This window comes from Dermacentor silvarum, chromosome 4, assembly GCF_013339745.2.
Source record: "Dermacentor silvarum isolate Dsil-2018 chromosome 4, BIME_Dsil_1.4, whole genome shotgun sequence".
NCBI classification, from domain to species: Eukaryota; Metazoa; Arthropoda; class Arachnida; order Ixodida; family Ixodidae; genus Dermacentor; species Dermacentor silvarum.
This window is the reverse complement of record NC_051157.2, coordinates 147,622,738-147,649,996: the sequence shown is the minus strand read 5'-3', so window position 1 is coordinate 147,649,996 and position 27,259 is coordinate 147,622,738. Positions and strand designations below refer to the sequence as shown.

Sequence of the window (27,259 nt, the reverse complement as noted above, 5' to 3'; positions counted from 1 at the left end):
CAGTGTTCTAGGGCCAGGAGAGACCTCGTATTGACGAATGTCTAGGAGGAGCTTGTGCCGGCCTCGGTCCCAGGACGAAACGAAAGCACCTAGTCTTAACGCTCTAGTGCCTCCTGTTGAGATGGGTTGTAAGCACTCGATGGAATTTTGAAAAATTCGTTCAGGCGGACATTTGCGAAATGATGATCCCATTTTCATCAAGAATATTTACGTGTCAGAACGCACTGTAGTTTGCTGGTAATAAAATATGCACACTATATTGACATAGCTCAAAATGCAGACAAGCTTCTTTATTTGCCTAGATCACAAAGTTAACCAATAAATAATTAATACGATAAGTTGTTGGACTTTGGAACGTGAATTATACGAAGAGACTGCTGTATACCAACAGCAACGTGAAATGCCACAACGTTATGACGTGTTCATGTATATGTTAAAACTTTATTCTCGTTTTTGCGCAACTATAGGATTTCAGGCTTTTAGTGAACGAAATGTTAAAGGTAATGCCTTAATCGGTTTCTGCACCGAAGATGTGCGTTACGATTGCCACAACTTGGGGAAGTTGAGGCAGCATTTCTGTTGTCCAGGGCAAGTGGCGCGCATATTTGTATGTTTGCAGCTTTTGTGACAAAATCCTACATCCAAGGAGCAGGAAATGGTCGGTCCTGCATCGTACAAAAAATAAAACTTTAAGTACACACACGCATATATAAATACAGGGTGTTTCAGCGAACACTTTCAAAATTTATTTAAGGTTGCCTGTGGCAGATAGCCCAATTCTAGTTAATGAGCTGATCTACTCGAAGAGGCGGACATTATTTCCGCGAAAAATTGAAATGCTTAATCGACTATTTAACAAGAATTCACTAATTAAGTTTTCAACTAAATACCTGATCGCCAATATTGCAATTTACAAATTGTACTCGTGGAGTTCGCAAGGCGGATCCACTTGAAATTAATTCGCAGGATGACACCAGTTTTGATATATTAATTCCCGAACTTTGCGGAAAAATGCATTGGCGTTCCAGTTAATTTTGTGCTTAAATGCACAAAGCGACATTTTGTTAAGAAACTAACTGGAACGCCAATGCATTTCTCCGCAAAGTTTGGGAATTAATTTCTCGATACTGGTGTCATCCCGAGAATTCGTTTCAAGTGGATCCGCCTTGCAAACTCCACGGCCACAATTTGTAAATTGCCATATGGACCATCAGGAAATTAGTTAAAAACTTAATTAGTGAATTTTTGTTAATTACTTGATTATGCATTTCAATTTCTTATGCAAGTAATGTCCGCCTCTTCGAGTAGACCAGCTCACGAACTAGAATTGTGCTATCTGCCCCAGGCTACCTTTAAGAATTTTTGAAAGTGTTCGCTGAAACACTCTGTATATAAACGCACAATGTAGCTACGGTTCAGCAGCGTTATAATTGAAAACTTGATGCACTTCGTCAAAACAATTGTTTATTTGTTTATTGTTGACGTTTCGGCAGGAGACCGATCTTTGTCACGATAGGGAAAGGTCGGTCTCTTGAGAAAGGTTGGTCTCCGGCAGAAACGTAGACAATAAACAGTAGTATTTGAAGAAATGCATCAGCATATATATATATATATATATATATATATATATATATATATATATGGTTCGATTGGTGTAGCGTCATGAATGAAAATGGCGTACGTGGACACACGTTCTTCACTGTCCAAACGTTTCGGCTGGTGGGCCAGCCTTCGCCGGAGTGACAAGTAGCAGCCTTCTGCAGATATCGTTTCACTTTTGATGCTCTCTCTCTCTCTCTCTGTATATATATATATATATATATATATATATATATATATATATATATTGACACGAAGTAAGCTGCCCACTACAGGCACAAGATAGCCAGAGAGAAGACGACGAAGGGCGCAGGTGTGCGTGCGTTCTCTTGAGTGTCGGCCGTCATTAACGAAGGATGTTCTCTTTCGGCGAGTTCGAATTAATTATCTTCGTGACATTTTACTGGTGGAGGTGCTGGATATATGATACCATTGCCGGAGACGCAGCGTACCCCTGACTCATCCCCAGTAAGTAGTCCGGGAGAGATTACTCCTGTGCACGTACGCACTAGCCGCCGTCTTCAAGGGCTCCAACCTGAGCATGGTCTGTTGCCCGATCGTATCCGGACGATGAACCTGAGCCCACAGCCTCTGGCTGCTGCGGCCGTTTCGCCGGCGCAGTTCATCTTCAGCCAGCCACAGACGCCGATCGCATTCCACGGAGATGCTACTGAAGACGTGGAAAATTGGCTAGACCATTTTGAGTGGGTCGCCGAATGCAACGGATGGAACGAAGACCGCAAGTTGCGCAATGTGTAGTTCGCCCTTCACGACTCCGCGAGGACGTGGTTCCATAATCATAAAGTGACATTGACTTCGTGGCACGAATTTTGACAGCAGCTGGTCGCCACATATTCCAACATGGACAGGAAGGAGTGAGCGGAACTGGCAATACAGGTAAGATTCCGAGCTTCGAACGAGAGCGTCACCACGTATACTGAAGACATGGCTCTGCTCTTCAGACGTGCGGATGCCTCAATGGCCGAAGACAAGAAGGTGCGACATTTGATGCGAGGTGTGAAGCAAGAGATTTTTGCTGGACTTATTCGGAATCCGCTCACAACACTTGCACACTTGCAGACTTCCTTGCTGAAGCGACAGCCATGGAAAGAGCCCTTCGACAGCGTGCCAGACAATACAACGGCAACGTGATGGAACTTTCACACAGCCCCTCTAGCATGACCTCGGAAAACCACCCCGAGGACCTACGCGAATTGATCAGGGCTGTGATTAGAGAAGGGCTCCACAAAATGCAGGTGACCGACGCGCCGACATCCCGAATTTCTGTGGCGGAGATAATGCGCGACGAGATTAGGCAAGCCGTCCAAGCTCCTGAACGCTACGAGGTACCACAACAGCGGGAGCCAGTCCGAATGACTTATGCGGACGCCGTACGACAACCGTCGCTGTACGGCCCCTCAAACGTCATGCGCCCTCCGAACAAACAGAAGTAGTGTTCAGGCGTCGCAGTCCACCGTCCATCGAGGAGTCGAGGCCCAGAAAAAGTGACGTCTGGCGGGCTCCTGACCTCAGGCCCCTGTGTTTTCATTGCGGAGAGGCTGGCCACGCCTACAGGATGTGCCCCTATGGACGCGTGGGCCTCCGCGGGTTCCCTCCAAGTGCACCTCGTCCACGACCTGGTTAGCGCCCGATGGAGATAGAGAACTTCATCGCGAGTCGCCACAGTTCATTCGAGCAGCGAAGGCACGAACCCCGCTCTGCATAGCCTGCTCGATACCGATCGCCAAGTCCCTCATTTCATCGAGACGCTCGTAGACGTCGTTCACCCAGCCCTGCAAACCCGGCAAACTGAGTCCAGCGACCTCCGGAGGTGAGGCCGCTGACGCCGAGCGCTTTGAATGTCCTCCATCATGACGACAACGAGGACAACGCACGGACGTTCAGTCACAATCCGGTGCCCAAAGGCAAGTGGTAACGTCAGACATACTGGTTACCATAGACGACGAAGAAGTTACCACTTTGACACTGGTGCGGACAGCTCGATTATGAGCAGAGAGCTTGCGTCAAAGTTAAATAACGTTTTTACGCAGTGGACTGGGTCGCATGTCCGTACTGCTGGAGGGCATCTACTAATTCCCGTGGGCAGATGCACCAATCAGGTAAATATTCATGGATTTACGTACGTCGGGGTATTCATCATTCTGCCCAGCTGCTCGAGGGACTTGATACTCGGCATGGACTTTCTACAGGCGAATGGAGCCATAATTAACCTGGAAAAATGGAGCGTGACGTTATCTACTGCAAAAGCCTTAGCAAGCGACGCTGGCGACAAGAATAACACCAAAAACGCCTTGCGCATCGTCGAAGACAGCATAACAGTACCGCCAAGAAGCAGCCTACTGACCCTGGTAGCGTGCGACGCATTCGACGGCTATGAGGGAATCGCTGAGGCAAACATTGCGTTAATGCTTGAGCGGAACACCTGCATTGCACGGGGCCTCGTTCAGCTTCAGCACAGACGCTCATTAGTCCTGCTGAAAAACTTCAGCAACGAATATCAGCACTTACCACAAGGGACAGCTGTCGCCTTCCTCCATGAAATTGCTGCCTTCACTGATGTGGCCTCGCTAGAAACTGCTTCCCCTAATTCATCGAAAGAGGTCAACCTGAGCGATCGCATTCAGATTAACTCCGGCTTATCGGAACGACAGAAACAGCAGTTACAGACCTTGTCAATGACTTCTCTGGCTGTTCCTCTACCGAGTGTAAAGTACGGCGCACCTGCGTTACGAAGCATTGTGTTCCTACGGACGAGTCAGCATGCCCCGTTCGTCAGCATCCTTACCGCGTTGCGCCTACGGAAAGGGAAGTGATAAAGCGCCAGGCTTAAGAAATGTTAGATGATGACGTGATTCAGCCGTCCATGAGTCCATGGGCGTCACCCGTCGTTTTAGTTAAAAAGCACAACACACCACGCTTCTCCGTAGACTACAGACGGCTTAATAGTGTCATCAAACGCGACGTTTATCCTCTGCCACGGATCGATGAAGCTCTGGACCGTCTACGCCATGCCCAATTTTTCACCTCGTTGAATTTTAAGTCTGGGTACTGGCAGATCGAAGTAGATGAGCGTGACCGCGAAAAAGCGGAATTTGTGACTCCTGATGGATTATATGAATTTAAAGTCCTCCCATTCGGTGTGTGTTCCGCACCTGCCACATTTCAGCGGATGATGGACACTGTTCTCTCTGGACTGAAATGGCAGACGTGCTTAGTCTACTTAGACGACGTTGTGGTGTTTTCAAGAACGTTTGATGAACATCTAGAACGACTCAGGAATGTACTCCGTGCAATCAGTAAAGCAAATGGGACTATCAAGTCTGAGAAATGTCAGTTTGGCTTTCAGGAGCTAAAGTTTCTCGGACACGTAGTCAGCCCCCGCGGTGTTCGGCCAGACCCCGAGAAGCTAGCTGCCAAAGCTGAGTTCCCGCGTCCAACAGACAAGAAGGCAGTTCAGCGATTCTTAGGTCTTTGCTCCTACTACCGTCGTTTTGTTGAAGGATTTTCAAGGATCACCGAACCATTAACGAGACTCACACGCCAAGATGTACCCTTCGAATGGACGGCAGAACAGCAGGAAGCCTTTACAGAATTGCGGAAGCGACTGCGAACAGCCCCCATACTCGCGCATTTCGATGACAAGGCTGACACAGAAATCCACACCGACGCCAGCAACGTGGGGCTCAGTGCTATACTCGTTCAGTGGCAAGACGGCGCCGAACGAGTACTAGCCTACGCGAGCCGCATGCTCACAAAGGCGGAGGTCAACTATTCCACGACTGAAAATGAGTGTCTAGCTGTCGTTTGGGCCATCGGCAAATTCCGGCCCTACCTTTACGGCCGACCTTTTCGCGTAGTAAGTGACCACCACTCACTGTGTTGGCTTGCAAGTTTTAGGGACCCTTCAGGCCGCCTCACTCGTTGGAGCCTCTGCCTTCAGGAGTACGACGTCAAAGTTGCATATCGATCCGGACAGAAGCACGGCGACGCTGACTGCCTCTCACGTGCACCTATACCTTGGAAGTCCTGTGACGTAGAGCAAAATTTCGCGTTTCTTGGTGTAGTAGACACTGTCGAGATGGCTGACCTCCAACGTGCAGACAGTACATTGCTTCTCCTCATGAGATACCTTCAGGGAGCCGACGTTGTTGTGCCACGACCGATATCACGAGGTCTGACTTCTTAGTGCCTCCGGAATGATGTGCTCTACAAAAAACTTCAAAACAGCTAAGAAACGTTCCTTCTTGTCGTCCTAGTGTCACTGCGCGAAGTGCGGCAGGCATGTCATGACGACCCGTGTGCCGCAAACTTAGGCTTCGCCAGGACGTTAGCGCGCATACGCCAGAAGTATTACTGGCCACAACTATTCTCGTCCGTTCAGCGCTACGTGAGAAGCTGCCGTTATTGTCAACGGCTCAAGTTTCCACCTTTGAAACCTGCTGGTCTTCTGCAACCCCTGGACCTTCCTCCAGCACTGTTTAAACACGTGGTAATGGACCTCCTCGATCCGTTCCCTACGCCGTCCGCAGGAAACAAATGGATAGTCGTCGCAACTTAACGAGGTACGCAGAAACCAAGGCTGTTCCCCGCGGAACCGCTACAGAAGTCGCGATGTTTTTTGTCCATGAAATTGTACTACGTCATGGCGATCCTTCCATCTTAATAACCGATCGAGGAACTGCCTTTACTGCTGACTTTATGCAAGAGATCGTCACGCTGACCCACACCAATCATCGGAAAACCACGGCCTATCACCCACAAACTAATGGACTAACCGAGCGCCTCAAGAGAACTATGGCCGACATGATCTCGATGTACGTTGACGTAGAGCACAAGTCCTGGGACCAAGTTCTACCATACGTGACATTCGCATACAATACGGCTGTGCAGAAACCACCCGATTCAGTACCCCGATCCCTAGGTACATTCGAGACAAGTTCGAAGTGGCCCCGTGCCTCGAAACGTCCATCCCGTCCACAACGAGGGCAGACGCAAGGCGAGAGCAGTAGCAATTCTGAAAAAAGATCTATCAACAAGGCATCAGAGCACGCTTCGTCGACGCCGCGGAGTACAGCGATGGAAAGACCTTTGCCGTCGTCGTGGTCGACTCCAGCGGCAAGCTTTCCATTGCGCTTCAATTCGCACTTCAGACCCCGAAGTCGCCGAGCAAGCCGCCATCGCCCTCGCCCTGCTGGACGGTCGTGGGTCTGAGATCTACAGCGATTCCAAAACGGCAGTTAGGGCTTTTCAGAAGGGTCGCGTCGCCGAGCAGGCTGCTCGTCTTCTTAGCGCCTCCAATCCGGATGCTCTCACGCATCATTCGATTCACTGGTTTCCCGCTCACGTAGGGTCGGTCGAGGGTGCTCCCCCGAACCTCAATGAGTCTGCTCACGAGGCTGCGCACGACCTCACCGACCGTGCTTCCTCTGTAAGGAGAGCCGACACACCTCCCCCCCTACGGCCACAGGGACGCTCCCGCTACTCACAACGAGGTGACACAATTTTTCTACATGTCCAGAAGGGTCTTTCCACCCCCTCATCCCAAATTGAATAGGGCGCAAGCTGTTTCGCTTAGACTTTTACAGACCGGCAACATATCCGTGTCTGGCCGTTCTGCACGAAGTTTACCTGACGTATATCGCGACGACGCTGCCCACCCTGTGGGCAGACTTCCACTCTAGCACACATGCTCTGGGAGTGCGGGTCGAGATACCCCAGTTCAGAAAGGATGAGTGGGACTCGCTTCTGCGTAGCCCCTCTCTAGACAAGAATCCTGGCTGTCCGGCGTGCCCGCGACCGGGCCGGGGGGCTAGACCTGCCGGTCCCGACGTGAGACTAGCCGGGTGGGCGACGAGTTCGCGTCCTCGCCGGACCTGTAATAAAAGTTATTTCACTCACTCACTCACACCATTTGAACTGGTTTATGGCGCTGCGTAACAACACCTTTAGACGCCATGCTCCCGGTAGACAACGGAACAACAAGAAGTGGCAACGCTGACGACATCATACAGAAAGCGGAGAAGCTCGACAGCTTGCTCGCAAGCGCATCCGCAACCAGCAGAGTGCCGACACCCGCCGTTACAACAGTGGTGGAAGGAACATTCAGTACGAACCCGGCGACTCGTTGGGTGTGGACACCCGTCCGTCACCAGGGGCTGTCGGACAAATTACTGCGCAGATACTTTGGCCCGTACAGATTGTCAGGCGACTCACGACGTGAACTACGAGGTCGTCCCTCAGAGTACTAATATGAGTTCGAGCCGACGGCGAGCACGAGCCGAGATTGTCCACGTAGTACGGATGAAGCCGTACTACGCCCGCGAAGAAGTGCCCCTCTGATCAACTCTCTCCCACGCCTCTGTCGCCCTTTACCCTTTCCAACCGGCGACCGGGACGTCGATTTTCACGTGGGGAGTAATGACACGAAGTAAGCTGCCACTACAGGCACCGTTCGTCATAAGTCAGCTGCCACTACAGGCACAAGATCGCCAGAGAGAAGACGACGAAGGGCCCAGGTGTGCGCGCGTTCTCTTGAGTGTCGGCCATCATTAAAGAAGGCTGTTCTCTTTCGGCGAGTTCGAAATAATTATCTGCGTGACAATAAATATATATATATAATATATATACGTCGTTCTTGGGCGCGGCTCGCAAGGACTGGGGCCTGCTGGCGTGGACTGGAGAACCGCGCCATTCTACAGTTTGTGACCAAAGTGGGCGGCCGCGGTTGTGCTACGGAACGGACCATGGTCGCGGGAAGGCAGCGGCCCATTCGGCAGCCAGTAGTAGCTCCTGCCGGCCTGGCTGGTGGACGACCTCGACGGTACGATTTTCAGCTGTGGCGGCCAACGAGAAGTGCTTTTTACAAGTTGTCTATCTCTAGCCTGAACTTCGGTATCAGTTAGCAGAAACTGTCATCATCAGCAATGGCTCTAGCGTCGTCGTCTTCTTTACAGCTAGCACGTTGGCACCGCTCGGCGCAACCGCGCGAACGCAGTCGTGCCATTGCTCCCGCGTTCGTCGTTGTCGTCTTCCACAGCTAGCTCCGTTGCCGCTCATTTCACTTCCATTCCCATCGTCGTAATGGGGAGGCCGCCTTTACGGGGTATGAGCTATGCTTAAGGGGGTATGAACCATTCATTGTCTTACGTGACGGACAGATTTATTTGGAGCAATTTAATTGTGAAGAATCACAAGCGGAAATGGCGGGCGGATGCTGCTAACCACGCCGCCGAGCAAACTCGAAACATCGAACGCAAGCGTTTGTGGTTCGACAACAGCTTCTCCCTCATCAGTGTGATCGCGCCGGCGAGACAGCGACACAATGCCTTGCAAGTGTTGAATGAACGTTACGCTACTAGTGGAGAAGACCTTGGTAAATTTAGAGTTTGCGGTACGTGTAAAGAATCTTTAATATAGGAAGAACTGTATGCGTTTAGCACTCTGAATGGGTGCGTATACCCTCCATTTGTTGTGATGGTGATAACCTTCGCTTATCCTCCATCTTCACGGTGTGGAAAGGCCGAATATTTTCTTCCGCCTCCTCCTCCGCCTAGCCACCCTCATCGTGCCTGGCGTGGGACCCGCGGGCATGGTCTCGTAGCATTGGAGCATTGGTCTCCATGGCATTGGAGGAATTGTGTCTTCCTTGATAGGTGTTTTTCCACTTTTCTCGTGGAGAATAAGGGCAGCCTGGGAGTATTTGCCGATATTTGTTAGGATATTTACGTATGCTTCCTGTACTCCTTGATTAAGCAATGCCGCCATGACTGCTGGCTCTTCTACTGAATTGAAAACCTTTTCACGACCTATGAAATCCATATAGAGAGATTGGTTGTAGTCAGTATATTTCTGAATTACCTGTTTGATGGCATGGATGTGATACTCTGTAGAATAGCTCTTTGTTCTCTTGGTTGACTGAAGTCAACTGTTGCCTTGATTATATTGCAAATTGCCTTGTTGAATCTTTTATACAATACAGAAAGAAAAGTGTTCTAATGGGCCTGTAATTATTCAATTCTTTAACATCTGCATTCGTATGGATTTCTGTAATGATGCCATTCTTCCAGCTCTCTGGTACACTTGAAGTCGTGAGGCATTGCGTATAAGGGGCCGCAAGCCTTTCAAAGCACATTATCTCCTCCATCTTTTATTATGTATACTGTTATTCCATCTTCGGCCATCTTTCCCCGGGACATGTCTTGCAAGGCCCTTCTAACTTCATTGCTAGTTATAAAATGAGGCCTCTGTATGGTGCTCATCACTACATCAAATGAAGGTTGCGTGGCTGCTCTGGGTACTGTACAAGTCAGTAGAGAAATGTACTGCTGGTTTACCTATATTGTCAAAATTGAGGATGACATTACCCTGCCTATCTTCCACTGCCCTGTCCTATGCCATGTTTTCTTCTCACTAATTTCATGCTGCGGCTATATTTTACTGCTTCCTTATATTTTTGACGTTATAATTTCGTATAGATCTTACTTTCTTTTTGTTTATCAGCTTTCACAGTTCAGCGCATTCTATTATATCTCCGCAGTTGGACACTTTCATGTATTGTCGCTTATTTATTAGGTCCTTTGTTACTGGATAGCTTACCTACTGGTTGCATTGGTGCGTGACATTGTGTAACTCCCACTTAAATTGCTGCTTCTGAGTCAGCCTAGTACAAGTTCGTTAATTACCTCTTTGTTAGGCTCATATTACTGTTTTAAACTTGCATATTATTTTGTGTGCACCAGGCTAATTTGTCTGCTTTTACCTAATCTTGCGTCCACTATGGGAGTATTTTGCCGGAAAAGAACAAATTTGGAGTGTTGAGTGGGTGTCAAACTGTCCCCTATCTACTTCATGTGGAAGTATCTATGAAAGACCTCAAAATTATTGGTCGGGGTCTGTTTTTTGTTTAACGGGCACATACTAAAAAGATTACGCGGTCGTAGTTTCAAGGTATCACATACTACATTAGACTGGGTTCTTTAAGGTCTCGGAGCTACACAGTGTGGAATGTCGTAATTGCTACTTTGGCATAATGTTGACTACTTGACGTTGTTTACCGTGCACCCACAAAGTATCAACCGCTTTCGAAGTCTTCCCACATCGCACTGCGGCCTCGTATGTCTGGAAGTCAAATAAATTCGATTTGAATTCAATTTTAATTATTGCGTGTCGCGAAAGCACATCTATGAAAAATGTGTAAAAGGAGGTCTCAAGACCATAGACTGTAAGGCCAAACCTCCACTTCGTTGTTATTAATTAACAGAAAAAAATAAAGATTATGCAGATCCAACGCACATTTCGGAATCTACTTGAAAGCGAAGCTTTGTGAAGCCGGGTAATGAAACACTATACTTCATTCCTGCATCTGAACGCAATGTGACAACTTTAATATTGGCTTATATTTTATTTTCTTCTCATTTCTTTGAATGCCGCTTCTTGACCCATCTCCCGTTGTTTGTATGCGTCATAGTATGAATATTATAATCATCATCAGCATGCGGCGATCATCTGAAAGGGGTAGTTGTCGGTGGCACGATAGAACTATACGATTCACTATAGAGCAGCCGTATTGAAAGATAGACACGCCGAGCCAACTCGCTCGTCCACTCTTTCCAGAAGAGGCTGGCTCAAGTGCGTAGCGCGGTCGAAACCTTTGATCCCATTCCTCAGTGGCTTCCGCTTCTGAACGCCTCTGTTCTTTCAGGCCGATGTTTGAAGTTTCATTAAATTGTGTATTGTAGCGGGCGCTCTATTTTTGATCGTGTGTGATCAAAGCGTATTTAAAAAATGTTTGCGACATTACTGGCCTTATATCCCGGCAATAAGGAAAGAAAAGTGCAATAGTGGCCCACTTGTTAGACCATCGGGCTATTGCGCTATCAGGCCGAGGTTCGAATCTCATGGCTGGACGTACTTCTTTCTGTTTCATTTTTTTAAGATTGAGGAGGAATATATTCGGCGAGAACCCGACCAGTGACCAATCGTTCGACCCCTGCGAAACCATGGGATAGGTAGGCAAAGGAAGCTTCGCTTGAAGTATTGTTACAATTGAATGCAAATTGTGACATTCATGACATAATGTGAGCGCAAATATACAATAATGAGTAAAATATATGCTCAATCACGTTTACATGCATTGCAAGAAAGCGTGCAACTAGAATTTGAATGTACTAATGGCAGAATATTATTTAAGATTACTGGGTAAGGTATTCCATAGCGAAGTTGAAGCGAAATTGCCGCGAATCTTCCATAAGAACTCCTTGGTTTCCGCAACTAAGTGTTATTCTGTGAAGCGAATGACGTAAAAGCGAAGTGTGAGAACAGATTGAGAATAATCAGAACAATTGGAGGCGTTTCACGGAGTAAATCTCAAAATAAAATGAGGAGGTTTAATCTATGAAGTGGTAGCATGTTTTAAACACAAAGCAACAAGGAAGTATAAGCTGCACGAATGCTAAAATCATCATTTGTATGGCTTCATTTGGAATCATCTGCAATGGGGATAGTTTTGGGGAGTAAGTTTTGCCGCATGTAGAGATGTAGTAATTAAAACCACTAGGAATAAATGTGTAACAACGTGATAGCAGTGTTTTAAACCAAACTGTGACCTATCTTTGAATAGAACACTAAAGCCCGACCCATATGGAGCGATTTTCTTGCAAAAAACTGGCGCGCGGCCGCGCGCGGTGACCGCCCGGCGGCCGGCGGCTGTTCGCAGTCGATCAGTTATTAAGGCGCGCTAGATATGTTCGCAGGTGGTCAACCGCTCGCCGGAAGCGGTGAACAAAGGCTTCTTCTTCTTCTTCTTTCTGGGGTTTTACGTGCTAAAACCAGTTCTGATTATGAGGCACGCCGTAATGGAGGGCTCCGGATTAATTTTGACCACCTGGGGTTCTTTAACGTGCACTAAAGGCTGTCAGCGCGGACCAATCAGGGCGCAGTCGCGTCCGACTTCCTGCCGCCGCTATTGACTCGGCTAGTCAGCCAAAGAGCCTAGAGCGAACATGGCGACAAAAAGCTGGGCGCATCGCGTACAATGATCGACTGATCACAGCCGTACAGGCGCGACCAATATGGTTCAGTTGCAGAATAATGGGTCAGTTGCAGATACAAAACGATTTTTCACTGCATTGTACTGGGAATGGAATCGCGCTGTTTCTAGCAGCACTGAAATCGTGCCGCCTGTCTTTCGCCCTATGTGGGTACAGCACGGCGGCGGCACGCTGGCTTTGCGCCGCGCTGGTGCGCACCGCACGAAGTTCGCCGTGAAAGTTCCCTCCATGTGGGCCGGGCTTAATGTCGTATGCCGATTTCTTCATTAGTGAGGCTATATGGATTGTAAATTTTCGGTGCGTGTGCAATTGTACTCCCAGGAAGGTTGTAACGCCAGAAGAAAACTTAAAGTCATTAAACATATGAACAAATTCAGTGCCAGGATTGCCACTTCTGTGTGAGGAAAATGTAATATAATGAATTTCTTAGTGTCCATTGCATCAGTTCATTACATCAGTGGCGTCCTTGTTATTTTGGATAACATTAGGTCTATAAACTTGCTTGCAGATACTATGGCAGTGTCGTCAGCATAGGGTGTAAAGTTAGATTAGCTTAAGCCTAATGAAAGCACATTGATATAGACTTAGTATAAAAAGGACCAAGAACACAGACGGGTGGCACACCAAAAATAGTCATTTTTGGTAATGAGTAAGAACCAGGTATGTATACAGACTATTCTCTATCGCGTTAGTAATTGCGGAGTAAAGATAAAGCTTGGCCAGTTCTTCCAATGAACTCTACTTTCTGAAACAAAATCCTATGAACAATGGAATGGAAGGCTTTTTAAAAGTCGATGAATAACGCAGCAGGTAAATTACCAACCTCGATTGCGATTTCAATGTTGTCTGTTAAGTACATTACTGCTAGCTCAACAGCGTAACCTTGCCGAAAGCCTAACTGGCTTGGAGAAATAAGTTAAAGTTTTCTTAAATAATTAGTCAAACGACACATCAGAATTATTTCGGCAACTCTGCTGAAAAAGAAAAGTATAGTAATGGGACGATAGTTTCAGATGAGTCCATTTGTCAGCCTTCTTAAAACCGATTAGTTCGGCTTTTTCTTTTAAGGCGGTTGAGAAATTGCCTGTGTCAATTAGGAGGTTGATGATGCACGAAAACATGTCACAGGTTAAATGTGATATACACGAAGTGAAAGCTATCTTGTCCTGCCCTTGCGTCTTTCAAGTTACGAATGAAAGTGAAGACTTCTTCACGTGAAACATAATAAAGAAAGAAGATATGGGGCAAAACCAGGGCATACGTTGACTGGTTTATAAAGATCGACTTCCTGAACGGAGAATGAATCGTTGAGCACATTTTCGATGTCATGTGGGTTGTCGTACGTGTGATTTCCGGAGTGAATCTTGGGTATTATGGTATTAGATATAACTCTGCCAAGGAAAGATTGATTATATTCCGCGGCTGTTTCAGATTATTGCCTGCGTTTTTAACTTTGTTCACGTAATAATTCTTTTCAGCGTCCTTGAGAAGCCAACCTAAACTATAAAAGAGGTCATGTAGCGATTACGTAACTTATTGCTGAATGACCCTCTCTTTGTTGGACCTCTTATTTCTGAAAGTTTGTCTTTCTTTCGCAGACATTTCAATAGCCTGTGGTCATCCGCAGGTTATATGCGACCAAAAACATACTTTTACAGTCAATTAATTTAGTGCTGGTACTGAGGGCGTTAATTATATTGTTAGAAAACATCTAACAAGGAATTTCTGGACTTTTTTTGTCGTTATTACTGGTGACCAGAGTGTGCGGCTAATGAGATCCATGAATAATGATTTATTTAAGTAGCTCTTGAAAGGCTGTGCATCAGTTTTAAACAAATTACTGAGTGAATATACGATAACGGTCATTTATAGTAATTCAATAAAACCAAAATTAGAGCGAGAAATACGATTAAATAATGTGTGAAGTAAACCCGAGGACACCTAAGCACTTTTTTAGTTGTGAATGCGAAAGCATTATTGTCTAGTTGAACGCCGCTGAGCGGTCCTTCAAGTTATGAACTCCTTGCGGGCAAGCGAGCGCGTTGAGATGTTTGGCGCGTTTTGATTTGGCCTTACCGAGGCGCAGTTAGAACGTAGACAAGAACTTGCGCTGTCAAGGACCGCACGGATAACGCAGGGTTCTGAGAGCGAGAGCGAAGGTGATTTGGCGTCGCGGCGATACCCTCTCGCCTCAGGCATCACCTGGCGCGCTACTGCTGCAAGAGGTGTTCGCTTTCGCTCAGGCTGTTCCGTCGAGGCGTGCTCGTGCCGTGGCGTCGCAGCCAATCTGAATTTAGATGGCGTTTCGCTGCACCGGACGCCGGTTTTTAGGGGCGAAGCTCCTTAGGGTGTGGGTCTGTCCCTCCTCTGTAGTATGTAGTAGTAGTAGTAGTAGTCGTCGTCGTAGTAGTAGGTAGCCACGTCTACTTTTATGAAAAAAAAACAATTCCGAAAGTTGTGTCCGTAGCGCGGAATCGAACCAGGGACCCCTCGCTTCCGAACGCACGGCGCTAGAAGCTGGTGTAAGACGCTGTGGCCTCTCCGCCTTACCCCCGTATTCATAAACGCTCCTCGACTTGACTTGCCACCGCCTTGGGCAGCGCATTCGAAACGCGTTGAAGGCGGTGGCAAGTCAAGTTCAAGTCGAGGAGCGTTTATGAATACGGGGGTTATACTCTCTCAGCAGTCGTGTGATGGCGTCGGCAAACACGGTGCACGTTCCGGCATGTGTAACGGCTGCGTAAGACGCTGTGGCCTCTCCCCCTTACTAGAGAGTACTGCACGTTTCTAACGCGTTTGTGCTAGCGTCCCCTTAAGCGGGAGATGGTGCAATTATAATGAAGGGCGCTGTTATAAAATAGGAATGACGTCACATATGGCGCGTGTCATTGGTGGAAGTCAATCGTTCGATTTAAAGCGGCGAGACTGGGCGAATTACACGGAAGATTCACGGTTTACCGATGATTCCCTCCGGAGCTTCGCCCACTCATCATCATTCACCCCGTGGATATGCGGTGTTTTTTTTTTTCAGCGATAGCTTGTGCAATGTTTCGCCTAAGCGTAAGCAGAAGGTATTCAGAGAATATGAAGGTTGCCTATAAAGGCAAACCACAATTAACATATTTCTATCCTGGAGTAAATATGATGATGGCGTTCGATGCAGACGGATTCAAATTTTGAAGCGTAAGTATCAAGTCAAGTCAGTGGAAATACATTAAGTTAGAAAAACAAAACAGCTGTGCAACCATGATTTTTTCGCCGCGGTGACAGCACCCTGAGTGACATGACGGAAAAACTGTATAGATTTCAATTACTTACACATAGCTGTGTTACAATGACTAAAAAGATCACGAATATATAACAGACTAGTAATACTATCGGTCTTGTTCGCACGCTACGTGCATAGAAATGGAGGACAGATCTATGGGATAATAAAGAACGTGATTCAAATTGAGCAAGGGTAGAATATGTCATAATAACAACAAGAACAAAAGAAGTATACAGCAGGGCTTGGTGAAGATTAGAAGGTCGGCCTCAGGCGTTATGGAAAACACGCCGCTGTCCACAGTTTTACGTAATTGGGCAGTACTCAAACACGTGATCTCAAGCACAACCACGCAATGCAATTGTCACTAAGCAATCGCAGCTGGGCGCATATTGCTCAAATATGGTACGTGCGAGGTAATGGAAAACATGATTGCGTCTTACTTAGGTCACAGCAAACTGTAAGGCCCTTACAGCCATGCACAAACACCATGTTCTGTAGAGGGCAGAGAACGAAGGGCCAGCATTTAAAGCCGCTAGATTGGAAAGTCCTGGGGCTCCACTGCGCTGCAAATGAATTCAGAGGGAATTGTTACGCATCCGCAATACTACCCACAACAGCTACTGTCAAGAAAGAACCTCGCTTAGGGTGGTAATTTCAAAGCTGTTTCACCTCATGAACTAGTTGTAATAACACCCCTTGCTTCTTGAAGCGATAGCTTCCCTTGACTCTTGCCCCTAGCTCGCGGTTTGAATATACGATTATGTCTGGCCATTTATGTCACCTTGACGGTGACCTTGACATGTATTATATTACATTTTCGATGGTTGGAGTTAAGTTTCTTCTCCTCCTCCAGGTCTTCCAGCAGACGATTCCTCAAAGAGTCCTCGTAGCCGTCCGGTGACACTTTGCACTCAGGGAGGCCAACTTAGGAATACATCAGTTATTGTAGGACAGAGAAGCATACATCGACTAGCGGCCGCCGATTCTCGGCTCGCTCACGTCCCCTCTCCTCTCTACACACTCGGTTAAATAGCTTCGCGAATTGGGGCGGTACGCCAATTTAGGTCTCCTCGCTAACATCCTACCAATGAGTTCTTTTCAAAGTATAGGCGGGACCATCAACAATATACACTGTGACCACCTTCCTTCTTTAGTCCGGTTTTTGGAACACACAGACCAACGTCACTTAAACGAACGCCACATGGCCTCCTTGCTCGAGGTTCACACACCTCGGTGCATCTGGCCTGGTGCAATGGCATGCTCCACGAACACATAACTCGCCCAGTGAGCCACTAACTCCGGACATGCCACAGAATCGTGCTCGCGCGCGGCGCTGTCACCAGATCTCCCGTTACATACGCATGCTCGCCGGCGCAAGCCGTGTATCTCCCACACCGCAACGGGAACTCCGCCACCCTCGGCAGTGCCTGTGTTTGTGTTAGCCCCCAAGAACGCGCCTATATGCCGCTGAATGACATGCGCGCGGCGAGGCGGCTGCTTGGCCTCTCGTTACATACGCTTCTCCGTTAAATGTCCGTATATCTTACGCACTGCAGTAGAAGTGCGCTATCCCCAGCGGTCCCTGTCTCGAAAAACAGCGCTGTTCTCAGAACCCAAACGACATTGGCTGTGAAAGAATAAACAACCGCGCGAGTGTCATGCTTGTGGCCCCCGGGTGGCATTCAATGCATGAAAGGCTGATTGTGTCAGCCTTTTGTCGTTTGGTTTCAAACTCGGGTCCGTCAGCCCAGAAGCCCAATGTCCTAACAATAAGGCCACGGACGCATGCCCGAAAAAAAGAAACGGAATAAAAACATATTACTAAGTTTCTGCGCTCAAGCTAGCTGAACCTCATTTCCGGTTTCGATTTTGGCGGGCGCGGTTTGAACGCTAGCTGGTACGCGTTACGCCGGCTGTGCTGATCGGTGCGGCATTTGGTTTTCGCTTCTGCTGCTCAAACGCGCGCGGTCTTGCTGCGGAATCGTTTTATTATTTAGTAAAATTGATTGCGAACGATCTGTACAAGCCTCCATCGACTCTGTGCAACGTGGAATTTCATAAAGTAGACGCAATACGCCTTGTGAAATGAGGAGATGTTTATTTTGATATGCATAAATGTTTGTTTCGGGCTTTTTGTGCATTTATCTAGCGTTGTGGCACCAGGAAAGCAGCAGTAGTTCCCGTATGAAGCTTCACCAGATGGCCTCAGCTGAAAAAAGTAAATTACAAGCAAGCGTCATTTTGATATTTAGACCGTATATGAATTCTGCGTGTAGAGGTGAAGCATGCGAAAGTGGTGATTGGGCGGCATTACAGACAAAATAAATTCGCTTTTACATACATGACGTAAAAAATACCTGACTCATCTCAAAGAATACCATAAAATATAAAGAAAATATCTCGTTTCCATGCATTCCCCCGTTCCCAGGCATAATTTCCTGCACTTTAAGCACACAAATACGCGGGTGACTGCATGTTTTCGACACAACTTGGCTTCAGCCAACGCGATGGTACGCTACGTACACAAAGGTGGCCATAACACAGGCTTTAGAGCCAGACCACGCGAGACGCTCGCAGAATGCCTTATACTCGCACTCAAGACAAATGCGTTGATGCAAAGCCTGTTTTCAGTCGTTCATGGTTTTTGGTTTTTGAGCTCCTCGGCGTTATCTTTTGCTCGCGCTGCCGGCGCAACCAACACACTTACGTGTTATATCACTCTTGGCAATCGCTCGTCGCGTTTCCGAGACGCGTGAGCCCAGAAAGAATGCATATGTTGTTGCGGGGCCATAGAAAGCGTCAAAAACTTGTCTCACTAATGGTATCTTCGACTGGTCGCATCCATCCCCCGAAGCAAAGTCGTGCAGATCCGGCGTTCCCCGAACTCAGAGGTAGAGGACAAGCGCGCAAGCCGAACGTGTGAATCGCTCTCGGAGGAGGAAATGGCAGATGCGAAACCACGTGACTACTGCTAACGTCCGATGTTTCGCCTATCCAACGCTAAACCGGCGGACGCGCCGGTGGGACGACTGTTCGTTGAGCCGCCAGCATGCTGTGGCCTAAGTTGCCTAGGCTAAGGTGGTCCGTCGCCAAGAACGGCGACGCTGTGCTGTGATGACGTGGCTGGAAACGCTCTCATCTCGACGACTGCTCCGACGACAGGGCGCGTAGCGCCTCAGAGCGCTCGACGCGGGAGGAGAGCGATCGAAAAGAACCAGCCGAACGCAAGGCGCGCACTCTCTTTCAACCAGCCGAAGACAACGCCGCTCGCCAGAGCAATCTAGAGCGCTCCGAGGCGACCAGTCGAAGATACCATAAGATTCAGTACACGCCAAACTAACTTTGTTACCACGGCCGAGCTGCTTTTCGTCAACTGCGTCACAACACCCGGTGCGGCGAGCGGGCCTCAAACTACTGAAATATAAGACAATAATGTTTGGGCCCATAGAAAGCGTCGCAAACATGTCCCACTACGATTCATTAAATGCAATTACGTACGCCAAGACGCCCGAGCTGTTTTTGCTAACTGCGTTACAACTCACTGCTCCGTGCCATAAGCCTAAATGCTTGAAATGCGTCGCAGACTGTCAAAGAAAATTCTCACCTTGCCGTAGTCCAATAGTGCCGTGGTGCCGTGTCGAAGTGCAGAAGAAACGCACGAATACGCTGGGAGCCCAACAAACTAGGCTACTTCCAAAAATAAAGAAGAAGACGGTCGCCGAACAGGTGAACGCTCACATGCGCAGCCAGCCTCGCTCGCTTCGGTGGTGTCTGACGCATTACGCATGTATCTGGCGCGTCATTGGCCTGTCGCTAGGCAACGCAAGAAAAATGAGTCGCAAAGTATAAGTTCATTTAAACGCAAAACTTTTTAGTTTCAGCGCAATAAGAATAAAAAATAGATAAAACGATGCGTGTTAACTTCACTTCAGACTCTTTTATTTCGATTCTCACGGCAGCTATCGGCTGATGTGAACGCTAGCGTGACATGTTCCTGTTGCCAGCTTTCGCCGAGTGTCCCCTCTTGTTGAATTTCTTTCTCTATGGCTATACGATGTAAGGATAGTAGCTTTATCGGCCGTAAAAACTTGTAAACAGTGGATTACTACCTGAATTAGCAAGAATGGTGTCAGCGCGTACAAGCAAACATGAACACATCACACTCGATCACTGTTAAACGATCACTGTTAAAACACTGGCGTGAGCAAGTGCGGGAGCAGCAGCTAGCGAAGTTACCTTCGTGCTGTCTATCGCTTCAACAGAAACTGAGCGGCAAAAACACAGCGCCCACAACGCATTAGCCGTTTACAGATCGCTTTCAAGATGCGGAGCGTGCGACCGCGCGCGCCGACGCGAACTACGCAGTTGCTGGTTGTGTAGAAGCCGCACCCCCTCCCTCCCGCACTTCCTCCCCGCTTTCTTCCTTTCGCGCGAGAGATTGAGTCGCAATCGCCAGTTTTCCCTTGCGCCCGGCCGCGAAATACGTAGTTGGTGCCGGAGCACAGTGCGGCCCCCGCTCCCTCCCTCCCAACCCCCCACGGCCTCTCGCGCGACGGAAAACGTCGCGTTTGCTCTCCGCCTTCCTCCCTCGCTCACGCCAGATTGAGCTGCGATCGTTGACTCCCTCGCACACTTTCACTCTCACATACAGCATGCGGCTAGCGACGACGACTTTATCACCGTTGGGCTTTATACGGAACCTCACGGCGACGGCAACGGCAGAAATGCGCCTTGAGTGTCTATATAATTGCTATCTTAATAAATGAAACATTTGGGCTACGTAGGCACATCAGAATCTGTCTGATTCGGATGTATATTATAATACCGCATACAAATCACAATTATTAAAAATAAAACATGTACGGCCCCTTCATGCATTCGTAAACTAGGTGACACAGAGAGAGAGAGAGCGAGCAGAACGATTAATGAGAAGAAATTGTCGCAATTTCACCCGAAAGGCGAAGCATCAATTGCGATAGCAAATTAGTAGAGAGCTACACGGAGTGAGGATAGTAGTTTTATCAGCTGTATAAACTTGGACATGCAGCAGCACCAGCAACACGCAGAACTGTTGTCGACGCCGTCGCCGTGTTGCCCGCGTTCGCACCGGACGTGCGCGGCGTTTTTATAGAAATGCGCATTTGGTGCCCCAGCTAAACGTCGCCTCCCCTCCTTTCCTCCCGTCCCCCCACAGCCTTTCGCGCGACGAAAAAAGTCGCGTTTGCTCTCAGAGATGGTACAGCATCTGCGCCTCGAGAGACAGACACTGTGTCATTAAATAATTCATCTAGGCTTCACGCCATAGAGCCCGAGTCTTTTTCGGCGCAGTGCAAATTTTGTGGCCAAGAGGCAGACTTATACCATATGGTATGGGCTTGTCAGAAAAATAACAGTATTGCCATAATAAATCAGCCAACATGGGAGGACTGGGAGGCGGCCCTGTCTAGCTCGCACCTCGAGGAGCAACGAGCCCTCATCGAAAGAGCACGGGCAGCGGCTTTTGCCAACGGTGTCCCGCCTAGGGACCTGACCATGTCTTCGCGTAACCCAAGGTTTACTTTCTTATTTTAAAGACGATAGTCTTTCTTGGGGAACTTAAACGCTGAAAATTGGTCTGTCTGTCTGTCTGTCTGTCACCCGATTCAGCCACCCGGCCAAAGTTGGACCACTTACTTACCGCCCACACTACTTAAACTGGTACGGCTGTTCATACTTGTGAACGCTATCGATCACAAAGTAAATATTACGCATATCTGAGGCGCAACATCACTAGGTAAGTATTAGGAGGTGTGTTCCTTTAATAGAAAATACATATATACGTAACTCTAAAGACCCTAGTTTCTTAAGCTGCGCTGAAAATGCCATGCTATGGGCGCCGACGAACGACGTTCCCCGACTGCGCGCCGACGAGCGCCCTCTGCCATGGAGGAAGGAAACCCTCTGCACAAGCTCATGTTTCCCGATGTATTGCCAGATGGCGTCCATGTCTCACGCAGCGCCTCCTCAATTTTATCATTGCCAGCCAGATGTGGCCGATTCAACATAAAGGAAGTGCTGTCTGAGGCAGGGCAAAACATAAATGGCCGCTTGATGAAATAATGCGGTAAAATGAAATCTGTTCAAACAAACCTCCATTGCATTTATCATGCCAGGACGTAAATGGTACGAGAACAGCATCACGGGTGGCCGCGGATCAGACCAGCACTCATGTAGTACGGCCGGTAGAAGACTGTCGTCTTTCGCCGACATTTGCAGCGAAGCACGCAGATACGCGCCAATTCTTTAATAACAGATTTTATAGCGTTAGCTACACTGGCCTAGCCAAGCCCGTTTCGCGCGGCACATCAAGAGCAGTGCTGCGCATGCGCAAGGATCAGTGATGTCACACGGCTTGCGCACCGGAGCGGGCACCTCTCGCGCACTCCGCCGCCGCGGCGCGCGGCTCACCGCCGCCGGTCTGCGCATTCCAGAGGAGTGACGTCGTAGCCGTGGTAGACGCACTTGCGCCGGCGCGCGCTCGCTGTGTAGTCGCCGTCTGACACTGCGCTGGAGCCGCTGCGCTTCTGACTGGCGTTTGCCAGTGTGGTATAGCCATGGAGAAGGAGAGCGCAAATGATTATGCCAGTCGTGTTGATGCTACCAGAAGCTCGGGAGTCTGCATCTATGTCAGGAATGGGATTGCTGCCAGTGAACTGCCAAACGTAGCGGTGCCTAAGGGTGAAGCCTGTGCCGTTCAGCTTGACGAAAGTGGTGTGATAATCGAAGCCGTGTATGTGCCACCGAACAGTTCCGTTAAAGACACTATAGACGTAGTGGCTACGTGTATACCTAGTCGGGCGGCAAGTGAACTGTGTGTGGTGGCTGGAGACTTCAATCGTGCTCCAGACTCTCTTTGTGTTCCTTTGAAGGACAAGTTTAACCTCGACTTAGCCAGTCTTCCAACTCCACAGACGACCCAATGGGGAAGCACCATTGATCTTGTCTATCAGAGACAGACAGACAACTGCAAATACTGTGTTGGGGCCATAGAGACGGCAGCGTGTTACTTCACTGATCACCGAGCCGTCTTTGTGGCAATAGAGAAGCAACGTGACGTTGAGCAAAAATAAATATACATGTGCCACATAATACGTATACCGCGTGTGTGTCATTGGAGCAGCAGTAAGCATGACAATCAAGCTAATCCTTGACAATCTAGACAACCAGGAAAGCTAAGAATAATCAGCTGAACCTTTGCTAACGCTACGTATATCCTGGCATAGCCGAGCTAAGCCACTGCAACTTTTTTATCATCATCATCTCTACATATGGAAAGGAGGAAAGATACGATTAATTCTACAGCCCTTCAGGGAGCACGGTGCAGAACGCGCGTTTGCTCTCCGACGTGCGTTCGCTGCCCGTGAAAGCGCGCGTCCCTCACGCCCTTTCCCTCGCACATACAGCGCCCGGAGCGCGGCGACAATTTCATCGCCGTTCACGTCCTACGGAGCCTCACGGCGACGACGACGGCGACGGCAGAAATACGCTTTGGAGTGTCCATATAATTGCTATCGCAATAAAATTGAGAGGCCACATCTTCTAGCTAAGAATGAAGATAGTGGCTTGCGATTCAATGCGTTTTAATGCTGACAAAATGTTTCTGTTTCTCTGCAATGGAGCTGAGGGACGCGTCCATCACTGAAATCTACGGCGCGTCTCATGTTGTAATGCGCCATTTGGCCTTGCTGGCTCGTGAAGGCTTCGCATACACGGAGTCCCACAGTGGGGTGAATGAGTGAAATAACTTTATTGAGGTCCAGAGAATCCGCAGGGGAGACCCCGCGCCACCCGGCTAGTCCCACGTAGGTACCGGCTAGCCGAGCTTGACGGCCCGATCGCGGGCACTCTGGACGGCTAGGGTTTGGTCGTTGAGGTCGGGGCTGCCCAAAAGCGCAGCCCACCTATCCTCGCTGAAGGCGGAGCCGATGGCTTCACACTCCCACAACACATGGTTCAGATTGCGGAGTCAGAATGACGACGATGAACCGACCACCGCGGCATCACGACGATGGTATGACAACGAATGTATGACGGCGACTGTGTGATGACGAGATAATGACGACGATTGCCATGACAATGGTGTGAATGCAATGGCTGACGAGGACTGTATGATGAGTATGGTTCGACGTCGACTGTATCACGAAGACTGTATGACGACAATGGCGTGACGCTGACGGCATGATGAGAATTCGATGACGAAGCAGGAGTGATGACTATAGAATGACGACTCGGGGAAGGCTGATGACCAGCGAAGCTGTTTAGCACACGACACGGACATGACACAGAATTTTGGAGAAAGGCACAAACACATTTACTGTCTTGATCGGTAGTCATCGTGACGAAAGGTTAGCACACACATTTACTGTCTTGGTATTGGTGGACAATTGTTGTTTGCGGCCCGCCGGCACCGATTGCACTCTCGCATCTGTTCTCGCCGTCACTCTTCTCGGGCTCGTTGCTCCTCGGGTGTCCTGACAGTATGCGGCCTCCTCATTATGACGACAGAAGAGAAGTGAATTCAAGATACAAAACGAAACTTGTCTTTCTGGCTTGTTTATATACCCCCACCACCGGAGAGCGGAAGGAAGGAAACTAGATACGCAAGGGCTTGGAACGCATACAAAGAGAGGGCTGGTGTGAACGTAGACGTGGCCGACGCGGATCGCAGAGTGGCAAATCTTTGAGAAACCTTTATTATCTACCTAGGAGTCTACTAATCCTGAAAATGGTGCCTATTCATAACTGACCTACTCAAAATGCATATCCGCGGAATGCCGCGGAGCAACTTGTAGATGAAGACGGCGATGAACGCGCGATTTAGACTGTTTAGAAAGAGGCACGAGCGCGTTCACGCTGACGACCTAGCTGTGGAAGAAGACGACGAACGCGCGAGCAGTCGGACGAGGCGCGTTCGCGCGGAACCTCAGTTTTTGCTTACACACACGAAAAAATACACGGAACCCTAGCCATAAACAGCTTCGCTGTAATAAATCCAGCCCTGACAATTGCTCGAGTGCCATAGTCATTTGGTTCTTATAAGACACCTTGATGAATAAGAAAAAAAATGAATTTTCTTGTATATTAAAGACTCGTGCATACTATTTTCTAAATAATTATTATTTATAATCCTACTGAATTACCTATACATTAGCGTGGTATGAAGGTATTTTTGTCATTGATATGTTCAACACAAGAGAAAGTCTGAGTTCATGAGAACTGTCGGCCAAGAAGACCTTTCTGGGTACAGTTGAGTTTGTCCGAGTGAACCCGGCTGAGTACAATTTTTGCTGCGCTCGAGTCCAAGTACTCCCGGCTGAGCCGAATTCTGGTGACTCTGAGCCCGAGTTAGCCCGGCTGAGTGAGTGAGTGAGTTAAACAACTTTAATCGGTCCACAACAGACGCGAGTAAACTCAACGTCACCTGGCTAGGCCCACTTGGGGACCATCAGGTCAAACCGGACGGCCCTCTCGCAGGCCCTCTGGACTGCCAGGATTTGAGAGGTCTGATCCTGGGCGGCGATCATTTCCTTGATCATTTCCTCTTGGGTGAAAGGGGGGACCGGCAGAGACACAGCCCCACAAGACATGCTCGAAGTCCGCATAACCACCACACATGGGGCAGTCCGGGCTTGGGAACCGTTCGGGGTACATTGTGTGAAGTGCCGCAGGGCTCGGGTAAGTGCGTGTTTGTAGAAGTCTGAGAGCGACCGCCTGGGCCCTGCACATCGAGGAGTGCGGCAGAGGCAGGAGTCTTCTTAATAGGTAATTGTGTTTGCAGATCTCCTTGTACGAGCAGAGAGGCTCGGGTCGCCCAGGAGAGGACGCGTTACCCGGCGCACGGTCAGTCAAACCTCGTGCAGCCGAGTGTGCCTCCTCATTGGGGTTGAGCGAGGCACCCTCAATGGTTGTAAGGTGCGCAGGGAACCAGGCCAATGAGTGATGTTTGATGTCTTTAACATTTTGGATGATACGTAGGGCCTGGGGTGCGACCATTCCCATCTGAAAGGCCCTGATAGCGGTCTTCGAGTCCGAATAAATCGTATCATGTACACCGTACGTCAAAGCAAGAGCAATGGCAACCTGTTCTGCAACGCTGGAACTAGAAGTGCGGGTGGTGACGCAGCTGATGATTTTGGAATCACAGTCGATGACCACTGCGGAGAAGGCTTCTTCTTGAGCGCACGAAGGAGCGTCTACGAAGCATGTTCGATCCTTGTGCAAGCGGGCATTGGCGAGCAGAGCTTTACCCCTGGCTCGTGTTCGTCCTTCGTTGTAGGTCGGGTGCACATTGCGTGGCATCCGGTGTATAGAAATACTGTATCTTACGTAATTGGGCAGCTTCACAGCGTCGGAACCGACGAACGTGGGGTTACGTCGCAGCATGCCAAGTATGGCTCGGCCCGCTGGGATACCGGAGAGTCTTACAAACTGAAAAACTCTCGGGCTTCAACCATTTCTTCGAACGTGTTGTGGATTCCCAGCTTGAGGAGGTGTTCTGTATGCGTTCGGAGGGGAAGGCCGAGGGCACGCTTGAATACTCTTCTGATTAGGGCATTGATTTTGTTGCACTCTGACACGAGCCAGTTGTGCATTGCCACTGAATAAGGAGGTGGCCTAGCACGAATGCATGGATAATCCGGATCAGATTGTCCTCCCTGATTTCGCGGTACCTGTGGGCGATTCTTCGGATCAGCCCGAGGGTGCTTTCGGTCTTTGAACAAATGCGTTTGACGGCGGCTCCATTGACCCCGTTAGGCTCGATAAACATTCTAGGACCCTGATAGTGTCCACCCGCGGAACGGTGGAGCCGTTACCAGTGAATAACGTAATATGGCTTTCCGTTGCTGGCTGAGTAACATTTTCGTGATTCTGAGTCCGAGTGAACCCGGCTGAGCACAGTTTTCATTAGTCTCATTCCGAGTGAGCCCAGCTCAATCTAAATTTGGTGACTTTAAATCTGAGTGAGCCTGACTGAGGATAGTTCCGATGAGTTTGAGTCCGAGGGATTCCAGCTGAGAAAAATTTCGGCGAGTCTGAGTCCAAGTGAGCTCTGAGCAAAAATATAATTTGTGAGTGAGTCTGAGTGAGCTACGTTTATTTTGCTGACCTATGGTCGCCTAAAAGCAAAGCAGTGTGTCACGATTTGACAATAGGAATGACACTAGACAATCAGTGTTGTAAACGAAGCCCGCTGGTCGAGCAAATGCTTCATTTGAAATTGTTGAAAATGGAAAATAACAGAAGGATGGCAGCCTTCTGAGTATGAGGATGAGGAAGGGTGGAT

The 27,259-nt window shown here is 48.7% G+C and overlaps 1 long non-coding RNA gene across 1 annotated transcript in view; it reads right to left on the bottom strand.

The window, feature by feature from the left end:
* Positions 1–291: 291 nt before the first annotated feature.
* LOC125945212 (uncharacterized) overlaps positions 292–27,259 on the bottom strand; it is a 33,148-nt gene continuing 6,180 nt past the window's right edge. Inside the window, exons 2-3 of the long non-coding RNA XR_007466696.1 lie at positions 16,377–16,499; positions 292–665 (exon numbers count right to left, since the gene is read on the bottom strand). This is a non-coding gene — a long non-coding RNA (uncharacterized LOC125945212). The remainder of the gene's footprint in view (positions 666–16,376; positions 16,500–27,259) is intronic.